This window comes from Copadichromis virginalis, linkage group LG12 (assembly GCF_057382275.1).
Source record: "Copadichromis virginalis isolate Kocher_CV1m ecotype Utaka linkage group LG12, C_Virginalis_male_GT1.1, whole genome shotgun sequence".
NCBI classification, from domain to species: Eukaryota; Metazoa; Chordata; class Actinopteri; order Cichliformes; family Cichlidae; genus Copadichromis; species Copadichromis virginalis.
The window spans coordinates 8,107,383-8,126,531 of record NC_140629.1 but is presented as its reverse complement, the minus strand read 5'-3'; the positions used below and the strand labels follow the sequence as shown (position 1 = coordinate 8,126,531).

Sequence of the window (19,149 nt, the reverse complement as noted above, 5' to 3'; positions counted from 1 at the left end):
TCTGCTATGTTATAATATTTGTGCTAAACCAGAGTATTTGTGCTGTATCATAGTATTTCTGCCAAATTATAATATTTGTGCTAAAACATAGTCTTAATTTAAAATTACAATATTCATAGTTCATCACAGTGTCTCTGGTAAATCACAGTATTTCTGCTATGTTGTACTATTTTTCTAAATCATAGTGTTTCTGTAATGCTTAAGTATTTTTGTCTAAATATATTCTTTCTGTTATCTTATACTATTTCTCCTAAATTCTTGTATTTTTGAGAAGTTATGTTTCTGGTAAGTTACAATATTTCTGCTAAGTTCTGCTATGCTATTGTATTTCTGCCAAGTATTATGTTTCCTCTAAGATATTGCAGTTCTGCTAAGTTATTCCATTTTAGCAAAGTTCCTTTGCTTCTGCAAAGTTTTTACAATTTCTGCAACTTTTCAGCTTTTTCAGCTACTTTTTGCATACAGCTTCAGCTTTAAAGCATCCACACTGCATTTTCGCAGGAAATGCAAATTTTTCTAGTTAAAGATGTTTTTACATATTAATGCCACATGTAATGTAGCACAGCATTATATACCAGCTAGCCCAACCCAATATACCAGCTAGCCCAACCCAGTAACCCTACAAGCATCACTGCTGTTTAGTTTTCTGTCTTCATTTATGCTGGAAGCCATAGCAGAGCTGTATGTTTTAATTTTTTTCAGAAATCTCTCAGTCATAACATGGTATATCATGTTTAGACGGAAACTAGCGAGCTAACTTCCTGCTAACCTATAACTCGAATCTAACCTATAACTATAATCTTATAAATTCTGTTTTCATGGATGCCTGTATGTTAAACGTAATCGTTACACCTGGTAAATCAGCAACGCTGATCATTTTATTACATGTGAAAGAATTTAGACAGTTAACTCTCTGTGATGTCGCACTGTTTGTTCGACTTTGGGACCTGTCCTGAAACTGACGGAGTTTTGGACCCAGATTGTTCCGCAAGGCTCTTGACTACGGTTGTCATAACGCTCTGACAATCAATTCTTCGTAGCTTACCAAAACATAGTTGTACTAAAACATGTTTTGACAGATTTTTGAGTGCTGTGTACCACATAAAATCGGCACAACCAGAATTCATACATAAGGCTCACTGTCGATTTTTGAGAAAATTAAAGGATTTTATGTGCACCTTAAAATCCTGGGGAAAATAAGGTAATTAGGTTAATTAAAAATTAACTGATAGCGTCATTATTATTATTGTTGGTTGTAGTAACAGTAATGTAGTAGTTAGTAGTTGAAATAAGTTTTGTGAATATATGGGAATCTAACTAGAATTGCTAACATTTTTGTTAGCTTAAGTTGTTTTAACGTTTGTGTAAATGTTAGTTTATGTTAACAGTCATATTTTTTTTTACCCCTCAGCAGTAAAAAGCTGATATGGTGTTGTTGTCAGTCTGCTGGGTCGCCAACCGGGTGGTGTGGATGCCCAGTTTGTAAATCAGATAACTTGAAAACCAGACAATTTAGGATTTTTAAACTGATACCATAGGTGCTACTAAAACGCTGATGGGTAGCACTGGTAGCTGCTAATATCTTTTATTTATCTTTAAACGAGGATCCCAGGAAACATTGATTGCTGGACCATTTATCATTGGTGGAGATACTGTTAAGCATCAAGATTGACCCTCACCATTTATTCATGTTGTGTCTTACAGGGTTTGCCAAATGATGACCTGTCCATTCACAATGGCATTATTGTAACCAAAGCTGCCCGCTTCCCCCTCCTTATTGACCCACAGACACAGGGAAAAATCTGGATCAAGAACAAAGAAGCCAAGAATGAGCTACAGGTTTGCAAAACTATCTTCTACAATTTCGTTTCAATGTCTGAAGCATATAAAAGTTAAATGAATGCATCCATTCATCCATCCGTCATGCAGCCTTTTGCATTATACCTAGTCTTCTTCACCAGTCCAAATGTCCTGTGCCCATTTTGATTTTTAGTGGCCTCTAATATCAGAATCAGAATCCTAGAGGAAATTGTGTGTTCACAGTTCCAAGTAAGAACAGTTACTACCAAGTTAAAGTACCAATGAAATAATACTAATTTAAAAATAGAACAAAACAGCTCTAATAAACGAAAATAGCTCCAATTATAAATATCCCAATATATTAGACAACACTGAATATAGACAAAGCTGAAATTGCAGTGCCCTTATATTCCTGTATAGGATGTGCAGATCATAAGTGTGTGCAACTACTGCAGTGTGTACTGGTGGTTTAGATTCATGAATTTTACAGAGAGAGAGCCACCGGCAGGAATTATTTCCTGTGTCATTCAGTGGTGCATTTGGGTAATCTCAGTCTCTCACTGAACGTGCTCCTGTGACTGGGTGGGAGGTATTGTCCAGCATTGTCCTTATCTTGGAAAACATCCTTCTCTCTGACACCACATTTAGAGAGTGCAGCTCCATCCCCACAATGTTACTGGCCTTGTGGATCATCATTGCTTGTTAGTAACTGTGGTCCTAAATTCTTTAATGCCCTTGGTCCTTCCTGCTATCCAGTATACAGAGCACAATGTCAAAACCCCCCACAAAAAAACTACCACCAATTCTGCAGACATAATAAGCTAAGCAAAAGTCGCTGACCCTGTTAGGGGCAATCTCTAAGCCGAGTGAATGCATTCTGAAATCCCATTATGAGCATCCTGGAGACACATTTCCTCCAGCGGTAGGTTTCAACCCTTTCTTCAGGTCACATCATTAGAAAAAGTTTATTTATTTTTTTCTAAAAATGGCTCACTTGAAAAGCAATTCTTTGTTAGCTTGAACAGTCAGAATCCGCACATAGAGGCTGACCTTTGTAGCTTTGAAGGAAAAGTGAGGAAACCACACATGTGTCTCCTACTCCTGTTGGAGACAAATATTATTGCTGCTGTGGTCACATAGGAAGGTTATTGTATCATACAGTAAAATCAGTATTTTTGTCTGTTTTGTAAAATCTTCTCACATTTAGCCCATTTATTTCATATCCTCAGGACAATATCAGGCTCTGTGGTGGTGGTCATCCAAACTGCACATTGAAATCAGACAATTACCATTTTAAAATGTGTTTTCTTGTCTGATCTCAGATCACCTCACTGAATCACAAGTACTTCAAGAACCACCTAGAGGACAGTTTGTCTCTTGGTCGACCCCTTTTGATTGAGGATGTGGGGGAGGAGTTGGACCCTGCGCTTGACAACATACTTGAGAAAAACTTCATCAAAACCGGCTCCACTTACAAGGTAACAACACAGAACGAAATAATCCTACTTAGATCCATGTGTTAGATTTTACTTTTAGTTAGAAGGGTATGAAATTGGCAGGCATGTTCAAAGACTAGTGGTCAGTATGATGAGACTTTGCCAGCTTCTCCTTGGCACGCCAGCTGTCACACCTGGACTGATAGAGCTTGATTAGCTCAGACAGAGAAAAACAAGCTCTCTCGCTGACACTGCACAGGTAGTGTCGACTAGAAGAGAGTTTTAAGTATGAGTATCATTGGCAGCCAGACCACATTTCCTAGATCATATTAATTCTTTTGAGACAGATTAAAATGTACTTGGTAAGTCTGGGAAAAGGGTTTACACTGTGCAGTGTACATTGTACTATTTCCTCCTTTATTTTGCTGTTTTTTATAGAAGGTCGGCATCATTAGATCTTGTCAAAAAGGCACAGTTGGTTCTCTTGACTCTGCTTTGGGTGTTCAGACAGTTTTGAAAGCTACATTAACAAAAAATACAATAAAATATAAAATTTTAAGACATACTCAGGGAAACAAACATTCAATATGTCACCACTTAGAACAAGGGCAAGTGTCGATACTTTAACAGACTTCTGTTGCATAATGAAACTTCCTTTTCTTTTTTATTTCCATCATTTTTGTTGATGCCAAACAAGTTAAATTCACCACATAAATCGAACTCAATCAGTTGTTAAAGTAACATCAAATTAAATACAGTACACAAAGTGCATTCGGTATCCTGTATTAGCTCACATTCTAATGCAAAGGAGTTCAGGCTGTGGAGCATTGAGCCAGTGCAGATGGGATGTTGGTTGATTTGAATGAATATTATTTTTTGGGGGGCGAAATAAACAAACTGGAGCTACCTGATGCTGTTGCGTGAGTTGTGGGTGTTTGGGGGCATGTTAGTAAAAAAACAAAAATAAAAAAATCAAATGATTTTACAGGATGAAGGCTGAAATTGCAGCATACTTTTGCAGAGTGCTTCCTGTTCCTGAGATGCGAAATGCACCGATTTTGACTCTATTGCAGCTTCAGTTTTATGTAATGTTGAAGATAATTGTAGTTGGGAAAATTGCAGATCACAGTTTGAGTGGTTTTGGTTTCATTAGCCTAAATGACGACCCCAAATTAAGCTTTGGAAGTAGACTCTGGGTACAACAGGACATTCATATGTTTTTAATGGAAAAAATGGTTTGCGCTTTTGGAGAAAAAACATTTATATTGTGCGCAAATGTCTTTTCTGTGTTGCTAATAAAGATTTGAACAATTCCAATTTCCTGAAAACACAAATGAGAACACTCTAAATTAATTCTGCACTTTTGGATGCTAAAAATATGAACTTTTAGCATCCAAATACACCCACATTAATTTCCAATGGAAAACCAGAACTCCAACCAGTAATTCCAACTCTGAGCTCTTTATTATGTTATTTGTAAGACTTAATATTCTAAACAATAACACACATACACCCTCTTGCAGGTGAAGCTTGGTGACAAAGAAGTGGATGTGATGAAGGGCTTCAGGTTGTATATGACCACCAAGCTGCCTAACCCGGCTTACACTCCTGAAATAAGTGCTCGCACCTCCATCATTGACTTCACTGTCACCATGAGAGGACTGGAGGACCAGCTGCTGGGCAGAGTCATCCTCACTGAAAAGCAGGTATACAAGTACTCAAAATGGTAGCCACTAAAGCCAGACGATACATAATTAAGGAACATATTTAAATTAGGTTAGCATAATGTACTATTAGACTGTACCCCTGCATTAATACTGCTTATGTGCATCCTTGTAGAACCTGAAATAAATCTTGAACAACATTTAAATGCAGACTCTCTACATCTTTCCCAATCTCATTTTCTCTGTACTGTGACATCAGAACGCCATTTGAATACAAACAATTGCAACCGCCCTGCTTTGGTCAAACACAGTGTGAGTGGGGAATAAAAGTAACCCAGAAATAGTGCTCACGTGTATCGGTACCAAGCATACGCACAAAGACACAGACAAGTGACGTCAGTCTCACTGGGGAATAGATTAGTGAATTATAAATGCACCAAATGCAGGACTCATTGATTGTCACTCTGAAAAGGCTGGTCCTGTTACAGAAAAACAATTTTCCTTTTGCTGATAGCTGGTCATGAAATGAAAGATTTATTCCAGATGGGAAGAGGCTTGTTACTGTATCTGTGTACTAAATTTGGATTTAATCAAATAAGAGCTAAAACTACTACCTCAGCTGTAAACCCTGCTTCTTGTCTTTACAATTTGTGCAGTTTTCACAAACCCAACATCACTGTTGAATCGTTTCTTTTTACTTTCAGTCAAACTTCAATTCTACGCACAGCTTTCAGCTCCAGTATGACTTACATCTGTCTTTGTAAGCTATTGAAATCATTCATATGCAGTAATAGAAAGGGTATGAATACTAATTCTGTCCTCTCAGACCCACTGGTTTCAAACCAGCCTGCTGTCTTGACCATAATAATTCTCATAGTAAAAGTAAAATTATAGGAAATGTAAAAAAAAAAGCATTTTCATAAATATTTGTGTATTCATATTATATTATATTATATTACATTATATGTAAAGAGCATTTATCATTGATAACAACCTGCTGTGATAGTGTCCAACACAGCAGTTCTTAGGAAAATATGCTTGTAATCTACAATCAAAATAGCAATCTAATTGATTTAAAACACACCTGCCACTTAGAAGTGGTGACTGTTTTTTTTATACCCGCTTAAAGGCAGTCAGTTTAATGGGATGTGGATAGTCGGCCTACTTATGAGCCACCATTAAATTTGACTTAGATAACAAGACAAATTTTGTTTTAGTTTAATCTCTCGCACTCTCAAAACAAAATATCACAATTATTGTCTCTCATACTCTAAAAGGGATTTAGCATGCTGGTCAAATTTATGCTCCCAGCAGGCAAGACTGTGGTGCAAATTTTGATAAGACCTGCTTTCCCCAGTGCAGAAATAACACTTTTGGACACTTAGAAGAGGTAAGCTGGAGTCATTTGCTGGGGCTTACTTAGGACTACGGAGAAAAGGGCGACAACATAGCTTTACAGGTCTTATCATCACCCTGAGGCTATCTCTCCTCTAGGGGCGTTTTTATTCTTCATAAGGATTCTGCTCATCTATTCATTTAGATAAGGTATTTATTAATTTTTTTTGCCAAAATCTCAGCTTCTTGACCTTCACGCGGCTGCAGATATTAGTAAGAATAATATAGACAGCTACCAGAGGCCACCATGATAGACAGGCACCGGAGAAGAGTCTAAAGCCACAGACAGAATCAACTCATCAGAGCAATGCAGAATCAAAGACCTTTGATTTTAATGACAGGCTTTCTCTAGCACCATCCTGCAGCTATATCTGCTCATGTGGTTGTGTTTTCTTTGCTTTTATGACACCAGGAATTGGAGAAGGAGAGGACAGACCTCTTGGAAGATGTGACATCTAACAAGAGAAAGATGAAGGAACTAGAAGACAGTCTTCTCTACCGACTGACGAGCACACAGGCAAGAAACCGCAATGTGTCAGAAATGTTCTTTTTAGAAATGGTTAACTACATTGCCACCAGTGAGAAAATGTTTTATTCATTTGCATGGGTGAGGTTGGGGCCAAGTTTTGTGCATTCTCGTTTTTTAATTAAAACTAGAAATAGTTTGCAGCCTTCTTTTTCTTTTTCTCTTTTGCTTTATAAGATATAAATTGTGAAAAATAATCGTTTTTAAAAAAAAAAAAAATTGTTTGTGTGTTTTTTAGGGTTCCTTGGTTGATGATGAGAGTCTGATTCTTGTCCTTAGCAACACGAAGTGTACGGCTGAAGAAGTCACTCAGAAGTTACAGATTGCCGCAGAGACTGAGATCCAGATCAACGCAGCCAGAGAGGAGTACCGGCCAGGTAAGTGAAAATGAAAATGATTTAAAAACAAAGTTCCCTCTTTTTTTGTGTGTTTTTCTAAGTAAGCCTGCAAAGTGTCAGTCAGCCTTCAGTTACACAAATGTGAGACATATTGGTTTTAATTTAAAAAATACAGGCTACAGTTAGTGGGGATAGGTTAATTGGTTAATCCATATTGCCCATAGGTATGAATGTGCGAGTGAATGTGAGTGCGAATGGTTGTCTGTCTCTGTGTGTTGGCCCTGCGACAGACTGGCGACCTGTCCAGGGTGTACCCCGCCTTTCGCCCTATGACAGCTGGGATAGGCTCCAGCGCCCCCCGCGACCCTGAACAGGATAAGCGGACGCGAATGGATGGATGGATGGAGGCTACAGTTAACAGAACATTCTTTCAAAAACCTGTTTAAAAATGTCCTCATGAACGATATTACTTGTTTTGTTGGAGTTTGTGCTTTTGTGTTTCCCTGTGTGATTCCAGTGGCCACCAGGGGCAGCATCCTGTACTTCCTGATTACAGAGATGAGTATGGTGAATGTCATGTATCAGACGTCTCTTAGACAGTTCCTGGGACTTTTTGACCTTTCTCTGGCCAGGTGAGGATACGCTGATATTTACCATTTCCTGCTTAATGAATTGGTTTGCCCATAGTAATTTGTTGTGTGTTTATATGTATATTGGAAAGTCTTTGCAAACTTCAAATCAAGGAACTATTGTGCATTTAAACCACCATACCTTTCTAATGTAAAAACCTGCAAGTTATTACTTCATGAAGTTGTGCAATCATTACTAGTAGTTTATATTTGATTTTAGAGAAGTTCTCACTCTTACTACTGGCAAGTATAATTTTATGACATAGCAACAGAATCTTCAAGTTGCTATGTTATTTAGAAGACCTGTTTATTTCCCTGAAAAGGTCTTCTAAAAGCCCTATCACAAGTAAACGGATCGCCAACATCATAGAGTTCATGACCTTTGAAGTTTATAAGTACGCAGCACGGGGCCTGTATGAGGACCACAAGTTTCTTTTCACTTTGCTGATGACGCTGAAGATAGACATGCAGAGCAACAAGGTCAAACACGAGGAGTTCCTCACACTCATCAAAGGTAAGAGGCAGATGCAAACACTGAAGGTTTTGTTTGTACGGGTAAATTGTTGTTTTTGTGAGCACATGCAACCATGGGTTAGTTTGAATATTTGGAACGTTTCAGTGGGGTCATAACTCATGTTGATTACTGGCATTTAGATGTGCATAAGTATTCTTTATTTATTAGGTATTTAACTGCATATTACAAATATAAAGAATAGAATTTTCGTTACATGAAATAACATCAAACAATGCAACAATATTTCTATGATCTACTAAAATACGCCAAATGAAATCTATTCAGTAACGCAGGAAAACAAATAAAAGATAAAAATGCTAAGACCCAAAATTATGAGTTTCAACACATCTGCTCTGAGCTATGAAAAAACATGGCTTGTATTGACAAAGATTCTTAGTACTAAGAATTTAACAACATCCCACCGTTGCAACAAGTGAGTTTGGGAAATTTCTTCACTCCTAGATATTCCACCATCAGCTAAACTACAAAGTGTTAGACCATGTAAAGTTACAGGGCGGGATCACTGAATACTGAGACACATAGTGCATGAAGGCTGCCAGTGCTGTGCTGACTCACAAATTGTCCAGAACCAAAGATTCTACAGCTAACGAATAGATCATTTAGCTAACAACACTCTACTTCCTGTTTGATCGATCACATGGTTGTAAACATGATTATGATATTTCTTACGGCTTGTTAGAATGAACAGACAGATTTTCTGAAACATATTCATCTGGACAAAAACTGTTTTTCCCTACTTTTTCTTAAGATTTATTTTAAAACACCATTTTGAAATAAAAATGAAAATACAAGGGTTTCTGTAAAGCTATCATTCACATCAAAACAGCCTGAAGGTTTGTTAAAATTGCCATCTGTTTCTGCTGTTTGTTATTCTTTTCTTTAACCATATTTATTGTTTATTTCAAGGAGTAGACAGGTTTTAAACCTCATGACAGAAACTATGCAGAATTTGAACATATTGACACTGTAGCAGTTCACTGAATATGATATGGAGTGCTCCTCACTGTGGGGATAAAACCCAGCAATGGCAACTGGCAGAACCAGAACAGCCACAGTCTGGTGCACGCACGCAGCTTCACCATCTGTCAGCTCCGGCCTGATAAACAACAAATTACAATTCTGATGACTTTTTCTGTGTTTTTGAAGATTGGGTTTACATTTTTACATTTGTTATGTATTTTGGGAGTTTAAAATTGAATTTTTTGCATTGGATCCTCCAGTTATACTTGCAGGTGTCTATATCTGTAATTGTTCATGTTCATATTATTCAGGAGGTGCATCCTTGGATCTGAAGGCTTGCCCCCAGAAACCAGCTAAATGGATCCTTGACATGACCTGGCTAAATCTTGTAGAGCTCAGCAAACTTTGGCAGTTCGCTGATATACTGGATCAGGTACAACATACACTTGATCAATTTAGACATGCCTTGACAGCTGTATGATAGTGTCCTTTAGCCTACAGAAAATCTACCCACTTGGACTTTTATCTTTTAAGTCTTCAGATAGCAGTTCTAATCTATCACATACACACCTGCACACTCACACACTCACATACACAGCAGTTGTCTCAAGGTGCTTATTAAATACTTTTCACAGCTCTTCTTTGCTCTAGTAAGCATGTCAATATCAGTCTCATCATGGCTCACTTCATTTCCCTCTTGTACATAGACACACACTCATCATGATGGACTGTCACTCACACTTAAATACACACACCCTTGTGGATGAATGACAGCACTGTGGTCCCCGTGGAGTCAAAACTCAGTGCTCTGTGAAATGAGCTTAGTTGGAGAAACTTCCAGTCAAATACTTTTGGCTGAGCGTGTGTGTGTGTGTGTGTGTGTGTGTGTGTGTGTGTGTGTGTGTGTGTGTGTGTGTGTGTGTGTGTGTGTGTGTGTGTTAAGTAGCAGCAGGTAGCTTTTTGACTGCAGTAAGTAGTCGTTAAAGGGCATACTCTTTTTCAAGATTACACACATGCCTAAATATGAGCAATATTTTAAAGGTACATTTTTATTGAGATTTAGAAGCAGGGCTTGCTTTATCCCTTTGAAGTGACTTGATTTCTTAAAGAAACTAGTTGTTAAGATGTTGTTAATACAGCTTTATTAGGAAACCTGCCTAATTTTTTCTAATTTTGTTCGATTACACACAGTTATCCATGGCATTGCTGTTGTTACAAAAGATAAAAACATGCGTGTTTAAGGTGATTTATGATTCTGACTTGACCACCATATGTGTCGGTGCCTGAAGTTTTTGCAATGGTGATAGTTTATAATTTGGGCCTAAATAAGCAGTTTTCCAAGAACAACATCCACCCACAGGTGGGGAACGTTTTTGCTAGATGTTATTGGATTAGCCCTGGACTGAAGCTGGACTGGTTGAGGTCCCCCTGGATGTTGTAGCTGTGTAGCAAATTAAAGTGAAACGCTCTGGATTAGAGAGGTGGTGAAAAAAAAAAAGACAAGGAGGAGGTGGTGGACTTTCTAACTGTTCTGCTTTTAGCAAAGTGACATTGAAGTTGGCTTTGTGTATTTCTTCATAAGATACACACCAATGGTATAAGCGAATGGGCTAGTTTTCTTGCAGTATTATTGTGACGACAGGTCTGACTTTCGATGTTATTCAGAAGTTTAAGTTATTCAACAGAAGTTTTGAGGTTTAGTCAAGCATTTAGTGATGATGTTTGAAAATGTTCAGTTATCTTCTTCTACGTCTTGACTTTGTACACACTTTCTTTTCATCGCTGTAGCCAGGGTGATACTACAATTTTAATTATAATTTATTTGTCACTATTAACAGGATACATAACACAGGCTTTTAAGGTTTCTGTCATTAAATTACTTCTTAAATTCCTTGCTTGATCTAAGTGTCTCATCTAATTATAGACCATATTGCAACCATCTTATTTCAAAAAATTATCCACTTCCTCTGTTTTAAGATAAATAAAACGTTCCTTTTTTATAAAGCCTATAGTTAGCAATAAAAATAAACCTTAATTAAAATCAAATTGAATTGGATTAAACTGAATTTTTGCTTCCTTTATGTTTTTGTTCCAAGAAAAAAAATGGAAAACTGCCTATTTCACCTGTTATGTAAAAGTGAGCCTTTAGAAGAGTAACACTTGCCCTCAGTCTCAAATTATCGAATCTCCGATAAATTTGGAGCAAAAACAGTCTTTACTTGTTAATGTGTTAAGTGAATTTCAGTCTGGCATTAGAACGGGGCACAGTACAATTACTACTGCTTCAGAAATGATCTTGTGGATTGAACTGTAGACAGTAATTTGGGCTGCCAAAAAGGGCATCTAAGAACTAAGTCATGTTTTGCTTGGGGATCAAATACTTATTTCTCACAATGATAGGTGAATCAATTTGTAACTTTTATGTAATGTGTTTCTTCTGGATTTTTGGTTGATGTTCTGTCTTTCTAAATTGAAATGAAACAACCATTAAAAATAGAGACTGTTTTTCATTTCATTGGAAGTGAAACTTACAAATTGGCAACTTACAAATTCAGCAGGGGATCAAATAATTGGTCCCTCCACTATGTATGTGTTACCTTATGACTGACTGCTAAACTGTCTTGGGTATATCCTCAATTTTTTTTTTCTAAATTTGATCCTAAAGTATGTGAGAGTTTAAAGCTATATTGATGAGCTGTATCCACTGTTATACAGTTAAAAGGTTATTGCCGTGCCATTGCCAGACTTGTTTAATTTCCCCCAGGGATCAATAAAGTATTCTGATTCTGATTCTGATTCTGATTGCCATGCCACTTCTGCTAGTCTAGTTTCCTTTGTGCTTCGTTGTGATAAACATAACAATATTAGCACAATCTGTTGGCATATTTTGTGCTATCACACATGCAGATCGCATCTTGGAAGCACATGGTGTTTACAGCAGTGTCAATTCATGGCCTCCTGTTATTGCATAATCATCTAGTTAGGTCACGCATTACATGTTGTGTCTGTCTGTGCTCGTTATAAAATGAAGTGCCATAAATAAGACTTCTTCCATGCATGAGACCTCAGCTATATTGTCATGAATTGCTGTGTGAAGCAGGCAGGATAGGACAGAAATGCAGACTCACACTCAGAACAGCTTTATTGCTGGACGCCAGGAATACAAAACTTATTAAACTGGGAATACACATGAACTACACAGGCAGGCAGAGCACACAGCGGGGAAATGAGGGAGATCACGACACAGGACAGAGGGAGACGCAGACATAAATACACACCAGGGCAAACGAGGGAACAAACTACTGGAGGGGACCCAGCCGAACGTGATCTAACTAACGAGACACGGGGACACAAAACTGAACATGATGCACACCAGACAGAAGACTATCAAAGTAAACCAGGAATCACTAAGACAGAGACCAAGTCACACAACTTGACACGGGAGCTGGGAGGAAAGAAAATTCAGGGAGATGAGACGGACCAGGGAGATAACGGGAGGAGACAACGAGGGGGACACGGAAACAGTTAAGGGAGACGAGACACAGAGAGAGAGCGAGGGAGTGCACATAGTCAAACAGGGTACATTTCATCCTTCTTTTGTCTTTTTTTGTTGTTACTTATTAGCTTTCTTTTGTTGGCCACTTTGAAGATCACTTTGTGTCTAAATATGTTTGAAGTGTTCACAGTATTCTTTTATCTTTTCTGCAGATTTTGATGTGCTGTAATGCAGTTAAAGTTTTGCCCTGTTTTATATTTGTTTCCCACGTCAGAGCTTTTTGTCACAGATAAGTCTTCTTACAGATAAGTCGTAACGAGAAACAGTGGAAGGCTTGGTTTGACAAGGAGGCCCCAGAGGAGGAAGTAGTCCCAAACTCCTATGACCAGTCTCTTGACTGTTTTAGACGGCTGCTCCTCATACGCTGCTGGTGTCCTGACAGGACCATCGCACAAGTAAGGAGAGACATGTTTATGCATGGCTATAGAGGACAGATACAATGATTAAATTCAGTTTTCTTTATATAATGCCAATTCAAAACAAAAAGTTCCTTGGAACATTAATATTGTAATAACTGTTATAAGTTCCCCTGTGAACAAGCCTTTGGTGACGGTGCTCCAGAATTAATGATCGGGTCCTTGGCAGAAGCTGGTTTAGGTTCAGAAAGGGAGGCCATCTACTGCGACTGGTGAGGGGTAAAGAGGAGAGAGAAAAGGAGAACATAGAGAGACCAAGGACAAAACATAAACTACAGGAGTGAGAAGGGAAATATTAACAGTATGAATATCGCAGTGTAAACTTTAAAAGCATCAGAAGAGTCTAACCAGCCTATAGCAGCATAGGATGGCTAAGGGTCACCCAATCCATTTTCTTTAATTAGAAAGCCAAACATTGGTTGTCTGGTCTGTTTTTTGGTCATGCTTTTGCCTACTTTATAATATACAACACAACAAGTAGAACAGGCAATGTAAATCTACTTTTCTCATTTCTATCATAGTGCATTTTCAATAGTATACTGTAGACTGCAATTAAAATTAATAATTACCACTAAAGAAAGAGAAAAGGCTTAAAGTTGCTAATCTGAGAGTTAATGGCTTAAAGCTTGGGAAGCGATACCTCCTGACTTAAAAAATACAGCTACATAAATGAGACACGGACCACAAAACAAGAATGTATAATCTCTTAATCTTCACTGAAAGCTGCTTGGTCAAAGCTCTTCTTGAGATAAGAAGCAGCTTGTGTAACTTGTTGTTATACAGCTTTCACCCTCCAGCCTGCTGTGCCTGAATATTTACAGTGGCTAAAAGATATTCAGTTTTACTGATGGATAACTTTCTGGCCCACTGAAGACAAGCCTGGAATCCAATTTATTTAGTTAAACTCACAGTCCAGTCCACAGTTGCCCTAGCCTTAAGGGTAAAAAGAGTTAGCCAGTAAAGAAAATGCTTTGAAGAATTATCTCAGTTCTCAGCTTTCTAGAAAGTAAATTTATTCCAATATATACTATTGGACTACTTTGCTCAACTCTTTGCATTACAAAGCATTTAAAAAATTACATCTGCTTTGCATCATATTCTTTCCTTTAGGCCCGTAAATACATAATGGACGCAGTAGGGGAGAAATACACTGAAGGGGTGATTCTTGATTTAGAGAAGATGTGGGAGGAGTCGGACCCACGAACACCTCTCATCTGCTTCCTTTCAATGGGCTCAGATCCAACTGACTCCATTATAGCACTCGGGAAGAAGCTGAAAATCGAGACCCGTTATGTATCCATGGGTCAAGGACAAGAGGTCCACGCACGCAAGCTTCTGCAGCAAACTATGGCTAATGTGAGTGGTGAGATATTACTGCTGTTTTAGCAATACAGATGTTCTGTCTCTAAAAATGTGGTTTGGAATTTATAGAAATTATTTAGGGTTTTCTTGAACTCCTCATTTATAGTCTTCGTCATGGATGATAGGCATACTACTGTGTTTGTCCCCAGGGTGGCTGGGCCTTACTCCAGAATTGCCACCTGGGTTTGGACTTCATGGATGAGCTCATGGACACTGTGACAGAGACAGACTTTGTCAACAACAGCTTCCGCCTTTGGATGACCACTGAGGTCCACAGACACTTTCCCATCACACTTCTCCAGATGTCCATCAAGTTCACCAATGAACCACCACAGGGCCTCAAGGCAGGGCTTAAGAGGACATATGGCGGTAGGTTTGGCTCACTTAAGCTCACATTAAAGAAGTCCAGAAATACTAGCCAGTTTAATAGATCCAATTTATCTATGTGATAAAGAAAGAGGACCTAAGAGAATGAAATATATTCCAATATTGATGTGTACATTTGGAGATGCAGATATACAAAACACCTCTACTTCGTGATATCCATGATAGGAATAAGTAAGTGAATAAAAAGATGGAAATGTGGGAGAAACACCTGTTTGATGCTATATTTATTGTATTCCGGATTTTGTTTTTTACCCATGTTACCCAAGGTTAGTAAAATGTTAAACAAGTCTGAGTTATCTAGTCTGTGTTTTGGTCCAAAACAAGGGTGAAGAAAGAAAAGAATCTTTAAAATGTAGAAACCAGCTGTCTTTTCCTGGCTCAGATGACATGGTTCCTGGAGGGGAATTGAGATCGTATCTACAGCTTGAATTTTTTTTTATTTTTTTTATAGAAAACAAGCAGAAAAAAAAAACAAAGCAACATACTAAACACAACACCATCGCATTAATCTAGCTAAGTGTAAACAGCAGTAAATACTAAATATTCAATGTTGTTGTGCAGCACGCAGGACAGATGTGCGTCGAAGTAGCAGCCAAGAAAGGTGTAATTTGGGTCTACGAGCAGTGAACACCCGTGTGCATACCTGTGTGGATCCGCGCGCTTGCATTCCAAAGGTTTCTCCATGTAATGATCTGCTAGGGAATTCTGATTTCGATTAGTAATTGCAGTTTGGTATTATATCAGAAAGAAGGTATTATTTTGACTGACATATTCAGTTCACTATCTTTTCTCCCACATTTACGCAACAAATCCTAACTGTTCGCTAAAAAGGAAATCTGTGTGTGCATGTTTGTGCAATGCTTGGTTTTAGAAGTAACTGACTTTATTCAGTTATGGATTATTTCAATACATTTCTGTAGATGTTACACTTAGCCTCCTTTTGGGCATGCAGTACATCTTTTTGACCTGCATGTCCCTGACCAGGTATAAACCAGGACCTTTTGGATGTCAGTAACATGGCGCAGTGGAGGCCGATGCTGTATGCAGTAGCCTTTCTTCACAGCACAGTTCAGGAGAGAAGGAAATATGGCCCCCTGGGATGGAATATTCCCTATGAGTTCAACCAGGCTGATTTTAATGCCACTGTCCAGTTTGTTCAAAACCATCTTGATGACATGGATATTAAGAAGGTAGGTAGAGTAATGCTTATTATTCTGTGTGATTAGGACTCTTGACCATAAAAAAATGTTAAAAGGGTTGAGATTTAAAGAAAGGATATTGTAAATACTTATCAACAACAGCCATCTGCTGGGAGTTTTAGAGCTTTCTGACTGTGTATGTATTCAGTCTGCTCACAAATTATATTGCACATTCATGAACAATTTTTTTGTCATCCTTTATCACTGTTTTATCATCTCCTTAGGGTGTGTCCTGGAACACAGTTCGATACATGATTGGAGAGATTCAATACGGTGGTCGTGTGACCGACGACTATGACAAGCGCCTCCTCAACACCTTTGCCAAGGTGTGGTTCAGTGAGGAAATGTTTGGACCTGCATTTAGCTTCTACAAGGGCTACAGCATCCCAAAGTGCTCCAGTGTTGACCAGTATCTAACATACATTCAGGTCAGTCTCTAAAAATAAGACATTTCTTAGTGCAACGTGTCTGCCAGAACTCCCACTGTGTCAGTGACTGAAAATTCATCTGTTTCCAGACTATTTCTCTTTTTTTCTCACTCAAAGTTAAGTTCTGTGATATACAGTGTTGGGTAAGTTACTTTAAATGAGTAACTTAGTTACATTACTAGTTACTTCTATCAAAAGTAACTCAGTTACTTCAAGTTACTCGTTACTTTCAGAGTAACTAGTTACTAGGGAAAGTAACTTTGGTTTTACTCAGAATTCTCTTGTTAATGTGTTGCTTCCGTAACTGGATACCCAGCAAGATTCTTCTTCTAGCTTGCTTACTTACCACAAGTGCACTGTGCCACCTACCAATAGAAAGGAAAAAATAATGTGCACATTTCCACGAGAGAAATCCCACGCCTGATTCTATCCTAGCCTGCTTTTTACATCCAACACAAAAACTGCAGTCGTGGTGCTTTCGATTGTACTCAGAACTCGGAAATTCTGCCTTCTGAATAGGAAGATGTAGGTAACACCAGACTGCAGATGAGCTGCATACAGGGCTGGACTGGGACAAAAAAATCGTCCCGGGCATTTTGACTAGAGACCGGCCCACCATTATAGGAAAAATCATAAAGCCTTTGAATGAAAATAAATACTGTTGTGACAGTGATGTACACTGTTCTGATGGTATATATGCATCAATCTATCAATTGTTTGTTGTAAGACTCAGATAATTATTTTTTTAAAAGTGAGACATTTTAAATGAGAATAAGAAAGTATTTCCTTGTGCCCCCCTTTCCCTTTTAATTCCCTACATGGACCCCTGGCAACACTTTGCTAGACCCGCCCCTGCACAGTTACCAGCTGTCAGCTGCTTAGAAAAGGATCCTGGTGTTATTTATCTCTCAGAAACAGTTCATAACTTCCCTTCAACTCATTCATGTTAACTAAAAGGTAAACCTGTTTCTCCATCACAGCTCTGATGATTCAGTAAGGACATCTCCTGGTTTCATCTTCATGTTTCCCACTCACCACATCTCCAAACCGACATCATGACCAGCAGCTTTACAGCTGTGGCTCCAGCAAACATCAGCTGATACTAGAAATTAATATTAAATAAATTCTAACAACAGCTGATCAAGCTTAAAAGTGCTGCTGTTGTTTACCGCGACATCCGTTGGTTTCCTCTTTCTGCCGCAAAGTGGGCGATAAATAAACAAGAGAGAAAAGCCGATCAGCTGATCATTGATCAGTTTCATGATTGAAGTAGAAACAGGAGAGGGAGGGTGAGAGGATGAGAGAAGAAGAGGCAGCTGTGCAGCGTAAACACAGAATAACTCCAGCTTTGTGTCTTTTTCATTGTAGCTGAAGTCCGGGACAAACTGTTCCTTTTCACCTCAATAAGAAACGCGTAATATTTTCTCTGAATACCAGACGATTCTGTTTTTTACGGGACGGTTGGCAACTCTAATAATTAACCTTATGAACAAAATAAAGTTCAACATCAGTAACATAGCACCCACCCAGCTGTATAGAAACTCCGTCATGCTAGCTAGCACGCAGTACAAAAAAGTCAGCATAACGAAAATAAACTCCACCTAAACTTGGTTCATATCTGACCCAGATGGACTGCAGGTTATAACTTCTTACCTGAAGTTCAGTTCACCTGACACTGGGACCGGCGGCCGCTTCGGGTCTCTCCTCTTGCCTCCCTTTCTCTCATCCACCTGCTGGCTTCCACCACTTGCTAATGTTATTGAATCTGTGGAAGCTCCGCGATAGCCACCACACGAAGTAACGAATAACGAGCCTATCTAAATCCCAGTAACGAGTAACGCGTTCCTGGTTTTGGCATAATAACTAGTTACCGTGCTCGTTACCACAATAATAACGTAGTTACTGTAATGCGTTACTTAATAACGCGTTAGTCCCAACACTGGTGATATATTTATTGTTTAGCGGGGTGTCATTTATTTATTTATTTATTTGTTGTTGCTTTCTTGTGATGTGCTCTTGTTACATCCAAAATGCACTCTATGTGAGATTTCACAGATTATATATATGAGTTATTAGTGTGCTTAACTTGTAGGTGTGTGTGTGTCTAGGGGCAGTTCCTGAGCTTGTTTCATTAAAGGTAGTTTCATTATGACGGATGCTTATGGCTGTCAGGCTCAGCAGGCCCATTGTATTTGTGCTGCTTCTTAAACTGAGAATGACAACACAGCCTTAGAAAACTCATGCACAAACCTATACATATGCATTCAACGGCATGCACATATAGCACATTAAATCTGTAAATGTTGGGCAATTTCAATTTTTTTTACATATTTTACTTCTGTATGCTGCCAAGACTTGATGTTAAATGAAAGTTTCCACTCGTAGCTTTTATTAAAGATGTTAAACAGAAGTCTTGCATCATCTGTTCATGAATTGAAGCCCTTTTAGTACCCAGTTATGAATTGGACAAAGTTGCATAAGGATTGTTTTTAGTATTTGGATGAAAATTATTTACATG

At 38.4% G+C, this 19,149-nt stretch overlaps 1 pseudogene; it reads left to right on the top strand.

Moving 5' to 3' along the window:
• LOC146696473 (dynein axonemal heavy chain 5-like) overlaps window positions 1–16,731 on the top strand; it is a 61,136-nt pseudogene extending 44,405 nt beyond the window's left edge.
• Window positions 16,732–19,149: the final 2,418 nt, after the last annotated feature.